Genomic DNA, 15,651 nt, shown 5'->3' with positions numbered 1-15,651 from the left:
GGTTGCCTTCCCATAAGCAACCCCAGGAACCATAAGGCAGAAAAGGTTTGGAACTCTGGTGCCAGTCAGCATAGGCAGAGAACAGAGAACAAAGGCTGTGGGTCCCTAGCCCTATACTTAAGGGAAAAAGATCCTAACGGTCCAACATTAATTGACCAATCAGGAATTGACTGATGTAACTTTCTTCTCGATGTTTCTCACATTTTCGCGCCTTCAGGCCCCCCTCCCAACGGTGTTTTCCAACTGCATAGGCCAAGGATGACCTTGGGTGCCAGGCACTGGCTAATCAACAAAGATAAACAGGTGCAGCTTGTTAAGGCTTCTTCTAACCGTCTCCAGCTGGGAAAATGAAACTTAACTTTGCAAATTGGCAAGGCCTGTCCTTTCTGACTATAACCATCTCCCAGAGTCCCTTACTGGAACCAAAGTGTTGTCATCAGATTTCTAATAACTCATGACCATTACAGGTTCATGACACCTATAAGGTAGCTCTTTGTAGGCATCTGTAGTTACTTTGCAAAAGCAAGAGAAAACAGAGTGCAATACTTAGAACATCTTGTGTTATTTTTATATATTTTAAAAAAATATGTGCAGGGTTTTTTTAGGATTTATGCAGATTCCTCTTAAAATATGTTCAGGGAGCCAGAACGGGGGAGGGGCTTTGCTCCACTTCTGTGTGGAACCATTACAATGCAGAGTTTGGTTTGGAGGCCATCCATAAGTGTGAAAAATAATCATCCTTCCTACCTGGTTAAACCTCTGATTCCACACAATAGTGCTCTCATTGATGGTGAACTCTTTTCCTTCAGGAGCCTGAGGGTGCATCCTTCCAACACGGACTCTACAGATGGATAGGTTGGGGAATGTGATTGTGTTGATGATATCATATCCAGTTGGCAACTGTCCATTTTTATCAAAATATATTTCTTCCCCAGCAGTATTGTTGAAGTGGATGTGTTTCAAAAAGTAGTGAAGCTATATTGGAGAAGTAAGAACATGATCTGAGATTAGTGCTGGGAGAGCTACTGTGATTTCCCTGGAATTTGCTGTCTTGTTCTGTTGACATGAAACTCCTTTTCCCCAATCGAATATCACAATTGCTGTTTCTTAGTCATGTATCATGGATACATGATAAACAGTAATTATTTCTAGATATACAGTATTCCTAGGTAAACTAGAAATCCTCACTCCATAAAATTGAAACATAGCTATTAAACAGCAGTTTTCTTCATTTTGTATTTCATATTAAGACAAAAGTTACTTCTTACTCATGTATTAGGGATATAGGGTAGATGGAATAAAATGCTTACCACTTTCCATATATGCTAGGAAGGTAAATTTCAAGTGTTATGGTTTTATTATTATTGACTGACTGATTTATGTGCCAAACTGGTGATAAACTAAACTTTTAAAATTTGTATCTTCACTCCACTTATTTGAATCATACCCATTAATTAAACAGTAGGTTGTCCACATTTCAAAATGTATATTAAGATGAAAGTCAATATAAATCTAAAAAGATGCCACAGTGCCTAACGTTCTGTGATAAGACCACAAGGAGAGTCCCGATGGATCAGGCCAAAGGCCTATCTAGTCCAGCATGCTGTTCTCCCAGTGAACAACCAGATGGCATATGTTGAAGCCCACAAGCAGAACATGAGTGCAACAGCACTCTGCCCTCTTCTGATTCCCAATAACTGATATTCAGAGGCATTCTGGCTCCCACACTGAAGGTAGTAGCTGAGATGAACAACAACAATCAGATATTTAATGGCTTATTACTGGAGACATAGTGTGGAAGAAGAACAGCAAATACTGTTGAGTATGGGCATGCATTGGCTCTATGTGTACACCAAATTACAAGGTGAACTGGGGTGATTTGGGGAAAGTTCCCATGTTGCCAAGTCATATTGTGCTTTTAAAAAAGCATTTAGAGTTGTAAGGACTCCCTAAGCTTCCAAGAACGTGTACACATTACGAATTTAAAGCACTGTAAGCTCGATTTCCAGCTCCTGCTGCATTTCAGATTGCACCTGCACATCATTGTATACATCTGTATGGTTGGATGTGTTCCTAAGCTGCCCACTAACTGTACAGCATTGGGTGGAGAGGGGGCGTGGATGTATTTACATGGCTTATATTTTCCAATGAAAAATAAGCTTTTTTTGGGGGGGGGAAACACATCAAAATACAGTATCTCTCAAGAAACTAATAGATAGATATGTATTATGGCTAGCATCTTGGGTATACAGCTCCACAAACCAGCAGCAGGACTGCACTGGATGCAGAGTAAGCTGGAGGGTGTACACAGACCACGATGCTCCGTAGCCTTAGCTGTCCAAAAAGGCAGGACTCCCCCCGCTGAGAAACAAAGCCAGTTAGCTAAGGAGGGGAGGAGTGGAGAGGGGAGGAGAACTTTCATTTTGACTTACAGGTTTAGCTTTTAATCATAGAGAATTATTTTCCCAGGGCACTCCAATCACATTGATTTGGGGGAAGGATTAAATCTGGGTTTGTTGTTTTTTTCACATGGATCTACTCAAGGGAAATAAAAATCCCTAACAATCCATAGGAAAGCCAGAAGACCAACCCCACTGGGGTAAAATTGTCCTTGTTGGAGATATGGCATTTCTCCCATCCCAGATTTTCCTGAAGGTCAATTCTATTTTCTCAGTCCTTTCTCACATGCAAGCCAATGGAGAGATCTCTCTCTCTCCCAACAAGAAGTGATGGTATTGTAAAAAAAAAAAAAAAAAAGATAAACAGATGACATGTGGTATAACAAGCTCCTTTCTAGGGCATGACATGTTCCCCATACCAGTATTTTAAGGGGACTGATGATCCTTTCCTCAATGTCTAGGAAGATAACTTCTGAGGCTGACTTCTGTGCAGGATTGCATTATACTTTATTCTTTTTTTTAGCTCCCTTATGCCTTCTGATGCAGCTGTCTGCATGTCTGGGGCAATGGTGGCAGTGGCACCTCACTGAGATCCTCCTCCTGTAGGGAAGGTATGCATGGTGGCCATAGCTGGGATGAAGAGGGGGTGCAGGAGTGGAGAAGGGGCTGCCTCTTGATCAGCCAGCATTCCCTCTGTTGTAACAAGTTAAGCTGTCACTGTCAAAAGTGCTGAAGCTTTCTGCTTCAACACTTTCTTGTTGCAAACTATGAGGACCTTCCCTTAGGTCCCATTCTGTATCTTCTTCATCATCATCACTCCAGGAACGTTCTGCGGGCTCATGACACCTAATTTCTCTTGATCAGCAATCTCTATGTCCTCCAGACTGACTCACTTAGGCCTCAAAAACAAACTCGCTCTTGCTTCAGTTGCTATTTTGCTTCTAGTCCTATCCCAGTATGAGAACAGCACTAAGCACACTTGATTTATGTCATAAGCAGATTCCATTCACCTAAGCCAGCTTTTCCCAACTAGTGGCCCACCAGATGTTGTTGGACCACAACTCCCATCAGCCTCAGCCAGCATTGCCAATGGTCAGGAAAGATGGGAATTGTAGTCCAACAACATCTGGTGGCCCACTAGTTGGGAAAGGCTGACCTAAGCAGACTGGGACACTGCCCCCCCCAAGAGTTAATCTCAATGACATTTAGACTATTCACATAAAAAAAATTCTGATTAGTGTGTGTGTGTATTTGGTATGAGATCTGTTGACAGGTGCTGCCTCAAAAGCATTCCATTAACCTAACAGGCAACATCAATTCAAGTTCATTCTTTGTTCACTATCCCCTGCTTTTACTGGTCTGATTTTTCCCTCCTCAAAAATATTGATATTAATATTAAAATATCAACATTTCAAAAGGAAATGTTGATAAAAAGAAAACAGCAATATTTGTGACAGAAAATATCAAAATTCTGAAAGAAAATATTGATAATATGAAATAAAATGCTGATGAAGAAAAGTAAAGTAGCTTTGTTGCCACCACCTCCTCTGCTCTGACTGAGGCTGGTCAGTTTTCATGTTAGTAGAGACAGGGTGTTTTCCTTTTGGAAATAAAAGGAGAAAAATAGCATTCAGGGTCCCCCACCACCACATCCTCCTCAGTAAGCCCTGAGACCCTAACGTAGGAGAGCCTTGGCTTGCTTCCTTTTGCTTTGGAGCTTGGAATATTTGAGTGGATGGGGTGTCAGAGAGAGAGAACTACCCTGCTGTGCTGTGCTGTGAGTAAAATCAATAAATGGACGACATATACAAGATAATATCTGAGGGCGGGGGAGAAATCCAGTGTCAGGATAAAGCTGCTGAAGATCGGAGCAAACAGGATCTCTCCACAAAGAGGGAAAATATGCATATCATTAAGAAATTTGATGCTACACCCAAATTCAGCAGAATTCTTGCCCAACCCGTCGCGCGCGTGCACGTGTGTGTGTGTGTGTGTGTGTGTGTGTGTGTGTGTGAGAGAGAGTGATCCTGTCTTTGCTGCTGTTCTTAACTATAGGGACACTCCTTTGTTCCTATACACAGTATTTGCAAAGTTTCACCCTTAGTCAAGAGCAGCCTCAAAGATTATCTTCCTTATGTTTTACAACAGTGTAACATGTTGCATTTTTAAAAGAGTGGAATTACTAGATGTAGCGGTATCTAGGGGACAATGGTGAGGCATATGCTTTTTTTATAGCATCTGTGTTTATTGCCTCCCACACTTATTTTCCATGTTTTCTGAGAGAGATGCTCTTCAGCTGACCCTAGTTTGCCACAACCAGCTCTCCTCAGCTTTCCTCATATCCACATAAGAAAAAGACAAATCCTAACATGCTAATCATTGTTTCTGATTCATAAGAAACTCAGCATTTCTCCTTCTTTCTCCAGCACTCCAGAACATAATACAATTCATAATGTGGAAAACTTCTTGGGCTTGATTTACAGGTGGATTTAGCTAACTGAGCCATTCAATAAATCACAGTGACTAGTAAAAAAAAATAAAAATCTAAGGAGTTTCTTTTTGCTACAGCCCATCAGCCAATAATGGCTGCCAATCAGAAGCTTATTAAATATTCCCATTGGCTGGGCCTAAAGAAACAGCAGATGAAAAGAAAGATTTCCAGAGTCTTGGTGGCCTGATATGAGACTGATACAGGGTGTATTTAGCTTGCAGGTTGTACAGGCTTTGGCTAGAACACCCTTCCCCAATCTAGTAGTCTCCATACATCTTAGACTACAACACCCACAAAACCTAGCCATTAGCCATATTGGCAGGTGATGATGGAGGTGGTAGTCAAAAACATCTGGAGGACACCGAGCCCTGGAAAACTATTCTAGAGCATTTCAAATATCTTTAAAGAAACAGGCCAACATAAATCAAGGGGTTGATACAAGACAAGCTAAATATTTTTGAATGCCTCCTATCATTCCTGCAATGAACAGGGGATGGGACTCAGTGGCCTTATAAGCCCCTTCCAACTCTATGATTCTATGAAATTCAATAAATGTCTCCATTAAAATAAAGAAACTGAATCCAGCCCAGTGAAACACATTTATGCTCATACATTACAATAGAGAGGGACATGAGAATCCTACCTGCCATGGGTAACTATTTGAAATGTTCCAAATGGCTCCATCTCCCATTGCTTTCCGCTTAGATCTTGATGAGAACATGGCATGGAGAGCATGTGCAACAGCATAAACAGCATTGTAGATACTGTAGCTCTGATCAGACATTCCCATTTCAAACACAATTTGAGGAAGGTTCCGCAACTTCTCCTCCCCAGTACAGATTCTTGTGGGTGATGCATAGATATTATATGTGGGGAAGGAGCACATAAATGCAGTGGACCAGAAATGATGGATGTAATAAAGTGTAGATTGTGTAGGATTTACAGTCTCAAGAAACTCTTCATATCCTGCCACATCATTAGTGTGGCGCACAAAGGACAAGGTGCCATTAAAGGATTTTGGTGTGAATGCACTACTATGGAATACCGAGGCAAAATCCCACTGGGCTGTAATGATCCAAACCTTCTCTATTTGTTCCATTTTTCTTTCATGTAATGTCAGAATAATTTGCAAACCCTCCATAGAACGTGAATCCCCATGAACAAGAATTACATTGGTTTTGATGGAATAGAGAATAACACTTATTCTTTCCAGCATCTTCCAAGTTTGCATTGCTCCTTCCCAGTGCGTCTTCGTTGTTGGAATAATTTCCTTAAAAGCCAAGCAAATACTGCTGTGGTGTAGCCAAGGAATGAGAGTCCTCAATAGTGCTTCTCCACTGTCATTGTCTGAAAAAATAAGGCCAATCCAGGTCCACCCAAAATGCTGAAGTAGCCTAACAATCCCAACATATTGAAGACTTTCATTGGGGATCATCTGATAGACAGAAGGGAACTGTGTTTTGTCACAGTCGAAGGAGCCATAACTGAACTAAGGACAATAACAACAATCTCTTTAGATATAACAGTAACCTCCTATTCTTCTTCACTCTTACTTCCTTCAAAGTTCTGATAGTCTGACCCTCGAGCAAAAACTGCAGAGGCTATAAACTCTCCAGTACAACAATCTGAAATGCAGGGCTGGCTCCAAGAATGCTGGGGCCCTTGGGAATCAGTTTGTCCTGGCCCCCGGTGTGTGCATATGTGTGTGCGCGCACACACACATGTATGCGCAGCACCACTCAACCCCCACCTACCTGTCTCCTGTCTTTTACCATTGCCCTTAACAAAGATGGTGGCCTCGGTTTCCCTAAGGGGATGATGCTTCCACCGCCATCTTTGTTGATGGCACGTGTGTGTGCTATGTGTGCACATCTCTGCCATCAACTAAGATGGCGTCAGGGGCTTCAATACCTTAGGGAAACTGCGGCCGCCACCTTCATTAAGGGCAATGGTAAATGACAGCAGACAGGTAGGTGGAGGGATGGGGGGCATGGGGGGCCCACAGATCACGGAAGGGGAGTGGAGGGGTGGCTTAGGGCCCCCCTGTAGCTCCGGGGCCATCAGGCCAGTGCCCAACCTGGCCACCCTTTAGAACCGGCCCTGCTAAAATGGATTTCCAAGAACACTTTTTAAAAAGAGAACTTTTGGGAAGAGGGTACTTTGGATCTGAGAGTGAAGAAAAGGGATGACCTTAACCCTGTTTATACCCATGTTAATATTCTTCTCCAGATTTCCCATTCCCAGCTGCTCTTTCTCCCCACTCCTGTAAGAACTCAGACATGCACACATCTGCTATATCCCCTGTCAGAGGATGATTTGGACTGCAGAGGTAGGAAATAGGAAAAGAGCTAAAGGTGGGAGTGAGAGCACACCCACACTTTTACACCCACAAATTTATATAGGGTGCACCTGAAGAGCAAACCCTGCCCTGCTTTGAGGGGAAAACAGGCTTTCAATATTTAATAAGTAAGAACAGCATCATGAAACTGACTTCTCCCCCCCCCAAAAAATGATATTTATTACCTGCACACCCCAAGTGAAGACTCAAAAGACAGTAATTTTGTATAAGGTTATATGAATTCCATGTAACTTGAGGATCTGTAGCAAACTGAGCAAAACTCTTATAGTGCAGGCAGGGAATCCTACGTAGGCAGAAAGGGAAAAACTTCCTTTCCACCATCCTGGGCATAAACACCCCAGGTCAGTTCCATCACCATAAAGTGTATGATGGGAGGGAACTCTTTGTATATCCCCATATAGGAAAGCAGTGGGTGTACAGGACCTGATTTGTACACTCCACCCCGGCTGTCCAATATTCAGCAGGGAACAGAATATATCCCTGAAGATCATCGAACCAAGGCCTTTTTTTCAAGACAGTCAGCAATGGAAGGTCATTGGGAAACTGTCCTTCATTCAAGAGTGTCCTGTTGTGCTTACCACTACACAACCCCCTGGGCTCCAATGCAGGGATCTCCCCATGCAGTGTAGTTAGCCCCTGGGTTGAACAAGAACTGTGAAAATCTAATAACTGAACCTTTTAGCCATCTCACTTTTGAGAAGGGGAAAGAAATGGGTAGGAACTAGGAGTGAGGAAGGAATTTGATTCAGTTTGCATTTATATAGGCAAACCTACCTAACTGGCACTTTCCAAAACAATATGTGAAGTGAAACAAGGCTAACCTTCAAAACTCACACTTCTCCGAATTTAGCAGTGAAGTTCTCCAGCCAAGTAACATGTACAAAAATGCAAATGTTAGGGTGAGTGTGCCTGAAAGTGAATATATTAGTGAAAAATAGCACATAAAATGCATAAGGGGAAATGGCTTTGCAAAAATGTGTATAAAATGCATAGAAATATAGAAATTTGAACTAAAATCCTGCTGAATTGTAATGAGGACTTTTTAAAAAAAGTCAAACTGATGTGGAAAAGTGGAGAACTGAACTTAAGACTGGAGAAACTGAAAGAAATGGAAATTGTAAGATTTGCCCATACCTAGAAGCAACACAGTTGGATCTGGTCCCCAACTAGGATGCGTTCAAGTACAAAGGTAGAGAGACACACCTGTGGCATCTTGTAGATATTTAAGATGGGGGTCATCTGCTTGGAGTTTTGAGAGGTGAGCCCACCAATGATGGCCATTAACTTGTTTATCTTGCCACACATGTAGTTCAGGGGGTTCCCCTGTCTTGTGAAAAGGAGATTCATAGTTCCAGAACATTTTCCCATTTCATTGTCAGCATTTTGAGCAAAGACGTAAGACAGTGTTTTGTTGGGTAACAAGTGGGCGTTCTTGTTGATCTCATTCATGGCAAATGCAAAGACAAGGACTTGGTGGTAGTAATTTGGCACTGGGCTACAATGATATTTCAATGTACACTTAGGACTGTTGCATATTGCATATGATTGATTTAATGTGCATACAGTGGACTTATTGACCATTAGAAGCTATTATTGATATACCAGGCATCGAGTTGTTCAAAAGGAAATGTATTTCATATACGTATCATTGTTACCTCATATTTCTTCTTTTTCATATTTAATTTCCCATGCTCCTTTCATTTTCTAACTAAAGCCAGGTATTCTTTGAGGTGGGTGCTGCATTAATTGTGTTTGTCTGAAGCTAAGCAATCTTCTTTGAGAAGGTATCTCTCTCTCTCTCTCTCTCTCTCTCTCTCTCTCTCTCTCTCTCTGTCTATCTATCTATCTGTCTGTCTGTCTGTCTGTCTGTCTGTCTGTCTGTCTTTTTTAAATAAGTGAATGAATGAAGATGCACATACTCCCCTTACTTTCTGCCACTATAAAAGGCCTGGCTATACATTTTTAGCTCTCTTCACTAGCTCTTACACTAAATGGGATGGGAAAACAGTGACAGGGCTGTACTGCTTCAGAGTACAGGTGGAATCTCACAAGACTGAGGGATCCTCCCTATGATTCATCCCCTCAATCAGCACGCCAAGCAGAAAATTATGGTTTAGCTATCTCCTTAACATTTTTTTCACATTGAGACATTTCCCATCGCTTGGGCAGAATGTTTTGAACAGGGACACTCTGAAAGCTTATGCTTTATTTTCAGTAACATTAAATAGGTAGGAATCTCTCTCATGCAGGAACTTCATTTATTTATGAGAAAGAAAATTAATGGGAAACCTTATGATGAATTGACTTGGCTGTTTAAATTTAGATGTGGAAGGTTCTGCTTGTACCTCAAGGCAGAATCTATGATACTGGCCACACAGACTTTAAAATGTGCCTTATTTTCAAGAAATAAGATTTTCATTTTTTATCTCATACAAAAAATTCATTAATTGCTGAATGGGAAATATCATGGAAATCCCCACGATGTAGTGGCTAGGCTGTTGGATTTTGGTGTGGAGAGAATCTCAGAGAAGGTTCGGCTTCAAGATGTCTCCAAACTGGGAAACTGCATAGTCCATAACTTATTTTACAAGACTCCATGGAGGCAAAGCATGAGGAAGATTGAGCAGATAACACATATCCACCACATGCTTTCTAGAGTACTGGTGTGGATATCCCCAAACACATTTAGAAACATTTTTATGAAACATAGAATAGCATTAATCTGACTACAGGGACTTACATTCATTGGTTCTCTTTTGACTCCCATTTCCAGACACAACAATATTTGAAAATAAGACCTAGAATAATTAATTTTGCCATATTCACAACTGGAATTTTAATTCAGCCATAGGTACTAATATCATATAATATTTACTTACTAGACACTGACTATTTGATTATATGGATTTCTATTATATGTGATGTCATTTAAATGATTATGTAAATAAGAGACAAATTCACCAATGACAATATTCTCTGGAATGCCAGAATCACTTTGAAGCTTTGGCCGCCAACCACATCCATAATCCCCATTCTCACTGACAATTTGAGGCAGCTGAAGCAGGAAAACAAGGATCAGCAACAATGTCCACCTGGCTACCAGCAAAACATGCCCCCAGCTGTATATATTCATTGCCACAGATACAGTGAACAAGGGTACCTCCAAAACCACTCTGAAAATCCCATAAAAGTTTTAAACCTTTGTTCTTTCACTGATTGCAATCTGAATTCTCAAACATCTGTTTGATATAGGCCTTTCAAGGAGTTTTCGTTGTTGTTGTTATTTTGAACTTCTTATTTATACGCGGAGATGAGCATTTCAGCAACTCCTGAGGTGGATTCATCTGTGTTTCCATCTTTCTGACAGCAGTGGGATCCCACTACAATTACATGAAGACATTAATTATGATAATTACAGTGTAGATAATTATTATTTCTAAGATTCTCAACTCTCTGAAAAGTTAAGGAAAACTTATTTAGCCTCTTTGTATCCAATGCCTGCTGATGCAATGGAATAAAGTGCATATTGGATATTATAGGAGAACAGGAATATTCCTATTGTTAAGATGCCTAGCAAAAATATGATTCCGTCATTGTATGTCTCAAATTTCTATGGCATATAAAATTGTATCTGTGGGGCTAGTAACTTGAAACCTGGCACATGTGATCTACCTGTTGAGGTCTATCAAAGTGCAATATTTCAAACCAATCTGATAGAAATTGCCACAGACACAGCAATTTGAAAAGTGCTGAAAATTGGTACTGTTTTTACAAAGCATATTTTGTTCCAATTTTGGTGAAGCCTACGGAGGCACTTTATTGAGTATTTTTGTGGAGCACACATTTTCATGGGCTTTGTGATGTGATAAACAGTTCAAAAGTAATTAAGGTTTTCCTTCCCATTAAATTATATGGAAAACAAGTTTTGGCAAAATAGTGTCTTGCATGACTGAAAGCAAAAGTAAAGCTTAGAAATTTATCAGGAATCCAGTATTTGCAGAGGGAGCCACCCACTGGATACTGTGTGCAATTCTTATTCCTTTAGCTATCTAATATCACAGTGTAGCATGGTAATTATATAGAGGGTATTCCACTGTTTGGGGTCCATGGTCTCATTTGGAAAGCTCATAGCAATGCATGCACCCCTTAATGCAGCCCCCATCCCATATGTGAGTGTGGGCGGTGGTTAGATGAGGAATTAGCAATCTTTTTTGGTCAGCACGTGGAAATCTTACACATGGACAGATTTGCAAACTATAGAGAATAGACATCCCACAACCATGTATGCATCCACCTACTGCAACCTCATTCATGTCACTTGAACCTATGCCCTCCATACCCACTCCTCTCCACTCTCACACTGCACAAAACTGGAACTCCCCTCATAAACAGCCCATCCCCTCTGTAAACCCCCAACACATACACACAGGAACACGTTGGTAGTTTGCCAAGAGGAGAGTGGTTATTCTCTTCCACTGTAGCCTCACAACAACCCTATAAGGTAGGCCATGTGAAGGTATAGCAACCTCAGATATATATTTATGTGAGATATATGCCATGTGTTTTAAAAGTCAAATAATCAAAACACAAGAGGTGACTACACTCCACAGCCATGAATGTACCCTGCACTGCAAATTCAACCCACCCCATACTTCAGTCTCCCAAACAACCAGCCACACATTGAAACACCCACACATCCTGCCCGACACTGATACTATGGATCTGGCCTGCTCCTCTATCCACAGCTAAGAGCTAAACATGTAGCATGGTATGTGTGACAATGTCCATTACTCTTCTTCTTCTGCATCTAGGGTAGCTCCTCCTGAATATCTCCTTCATTCTTCAGTTGTTATTTTCATGTAGTGCTTATTGCAAAGTAAGGGTTTCTGTTTATGTTTTTAAAGTGCTTGCTAAAACTAACTCAGATCTTGGCTTTGGAGAGACAGAGAGAGAGAGAGAGAGAAAGCCAGGCTCCTTTTTAAAAGCTAAGGCATTATTTCAATTCAAACACATCTTTTGCAATGTTAATGTCTACTCCTTGGACCAGCTCCTTGAGATGGGTACTGGGGACCCTTTTTTTACAGTGGTTTTGCTCAGACAATGTACAGAATTCAGCCAAGATACACACATTCCCAAGGCCTGTTGGGGATTATACCTAATGAGCAAAGAATGTACAAAATTCACTTGATACATGCACATTTCCAAGGCCTGTTGGAGATTATATATATTAACTGGAAAATGCACATTTCCATCTTCATGGAAGGATTATGTGCACATTCTCCATGACACTTAGGTAATATGTGCAATGGCCAATTGTTATGCACATTAAATACTCAACCTACATTCTGTTAATATCATAAACACGTTTTGAGCAAATACTTAAAATGCGGGCCACATTTATTTGTTTGTTTATATCCCACCCTTCCTCCCAGTAGGAGCCCAGGACAGCAAACAAAAACACTAAAAACACTCTAAAATATCTTTAAAAACAGATTTTAAAGTATATTAAAACATCTTTAAAAACACATTTCAAAAAATATTTTGGAAAAAAACGTTTAAAACTTCTTAAAAAGCAATTCTAACACAGATTCAGAGTGAGATTAGATTTTCACTTAAAAGGTTTGTTGAAAGAGGAAGGTTTGCAGTAGGCACCAAAAAGATAGCAGAGATGGTGCCTGTCTATTATATAAGGGGAGGAATTCCAAAGGGTTGATGCAACAACACTAAAGGTCCACTTCAATGTTGTGTAGAACAGATCTCCTGATAAGATGGTATCTGCAGGAGGACCCCACCAACACAGCACAATGATTGACTGGGTAAATAAGAAGTAAGACAATCTTTCAGGTATCAGGGTCCCCAACTGTATAGGGCTTTGTACACCAAAACCAGTACCTTGAACCTATAAACAAGCTACAGAGGAAATGAAGAGTCTAAAAAGACAAACTAGATGAAAATTATACATCCCACTAATTACTATACAAACAAAACAGTAGATATAAAATTGTATATGGGTTTAGGTTAAGAACATAAGAACATAAGAAGAGCCTGCTGGATCAGGCCAGTGGCCCATCTAGTCCAGCATCCTGTTCTCACAGTGGCCAACCAGGTGCCTGGGGGCCAACCAGGTTCTTAAAAATAACAAGACAACAAGGAAAGTTGAACAGGAAAGAAGCTGAAAGAACAAAGGAAGTCACGCAGTATTATGGTTAATTTTTCCTTACAAGCTTTTCCCTGGTATTCATCTCAGGCGTCAGTACAATAATATACAATTTGGGGAAGAAGATGAAACCCAGCAATCCAGCACTAGAGGCCAAAATGGAGAAGATCTCCACAACCACCATATATTTCCCTTTGGTGCTCAGGTAGGTTGGGACAAAGGATAACCAAACACTGCAGAACACCAACATGCTGAAGGTGATGAGTTTGGCTTCATTAAAAGTATCAGGCAACTTTCTGGCAAAGAAAGCCACTGTGAAGCTAATGATGGCTAGAAGCCCCATGTAGCCCAGGACAATGTAGAACATTATATTAGAGCCTTCATTACAATGCACAACAATCTGATCAGTCTGGGAATGCATGTCAAACTCTGGGAAGGGAGGAGAGGTTGCCAACCATATAACACAGATGCCAGTTTGAATAAGAGTACAGAGGATGATGACTGACACTGCCAGCCTCTTCCCTACCCATTTCCTCATCCTATTTCCTGGCTTGGTGGTCATGAAGGCCAGAACCACAGTGATGGTTTTAGCCAACACACAAGAAATTGAGAGGGAGAAGATTATTCCAAACACAGTTTGCCGAAGAAGGCAGGTCACCTTCCCAGGCTGTCCAATGAATAAGAAGGAGCACAGAAAGCAAAGCAATAGGGAAGTGAGGAGGGTGCATGTAATGTTCCAGTTGTTGGCCTTGACAATGGGAGTATTCTGATGCTGAATGAAGATCCATATCACCACAACAGTAATCAGAGAAATAAAAAGAGCAAACAAAGCTAGAATAATTCCCAAGGGGTCTCCATATGATAGATAGACCATGAGTTTAGGGATGCAGCTGTCTTGGTTCATGTGTGGATGCTGATCCTCAGGGCACTTTTTGCAATTGTCTGCATCTGAAAAATATAATAACTGACAATGTACACATACCATCTTAACCTAGATGACATCAGCCAGGCATGAAATATGGCTGTGAACATGTTTCTCTTGGAAGAGCTAATAAAATAATAATGTAGAACCTTACGGTAAAATTAACATTATGCCACTGCTAAAAGATTTGCACTTCCTATCAGTTAGCTGTTGTGCTAACTTCAAGTTATTGATGCTGGTGCACAAAGCCTTATGGAGGTTGGGACCATAACTTAATATCATCTCACGCCTTACATACCCAACTAGTCTTCAAGAGAATGCCTCCTGCATCTACCATTTCATTAGGCGGTCCATTCTTATGTGGTGTAGGAATCAGGCCTTGAGTGTAATGGCACCTACCGTTTGGAACTCCCTCCAGTTATATATCAGAAAGATACCATCTCTCTTTTTATCTCCTATTGAAAATGTTACTTTTCCAACTAACAATTTAAGTGGAGAGTTATTCCAATCTGTATCAGTAATGGGTTTGGAATTGTTTTTATATATGTTTTTATTGCCATTTGTTTTGTTAAATTGCTTTGAGATTATTTATCGTTATTGGAAATAACTATATGAATAATTTGTAATATCTTTAATGGAAATATTTTCTGGGTCACTGTGCAATTGAATACAATTGAACAGATGATGTCATAACAATTCAATCTGAAGTGCTATGAAAGCTCTTCCTATGTTCTTATATCTTCAGTGGCCCATTTACACATCAAAGTCATAGTTGTGTAATGAGAGACAGGGCCATCATGGCACCGGTGGCTGGAGGTGTTTAAAGTATTCTCTGGCTTTTGCTGAGATTTGCCTGCAACTGGTAAGACTCACTTTTGCCCCAGCTAACAAATTCAGTTCATAACATTCTTCTGAGGTCATACATACCTCTGGAAGATTAGCGGAGGAAGTTTCCTGCCAGTGAGTGCATGGAAAACATCCAGATACCAGCAAAACGCCAGAGCCCTATCTCCCCCCTCTTTGTTATGGAGAAGGAGCAAATTACAAAGACAAGAAGAGAGTGTAACTGACATTCTCTCCCTAACTGAACAGTGGGGGGCCTTCTCAACTGACGGTTAAATCGACTGGCTTTGTAAGCCCCACAGATTTATGAGGGGAGATCTCATCTCATGAAAGCAAAAAGTAGTGAACTTTAAATCCAAACTCCTTTTAGTGCTCCACTCTCCTGATATCAGGCCAGTCCCTTTAAATCCACGGTGCTTACCTGGAAAAAATACAGGGACCTGGGAATTGCTCTCTGTACTGAAGTCCCTCCAAATGCGG

The sequence above is a fragment of the Rhineura floridana genome, chromosome 11 (assembly GCF_030035675.1).
Source record: "Rhineura floridana isolate rRhiFlo1 chromosome 11, rRhiFlo1.hap2, whole genome shotgun sequence".
Lineage (NCBI taxonomy): Eukaryota > Metazoa > Chordata > Lepidosauria > Squamata > Rhineuridae > Rhineura > Rhineura floridana.
This window is presented reverse-complemented; position numbering follows the sequence as displayed.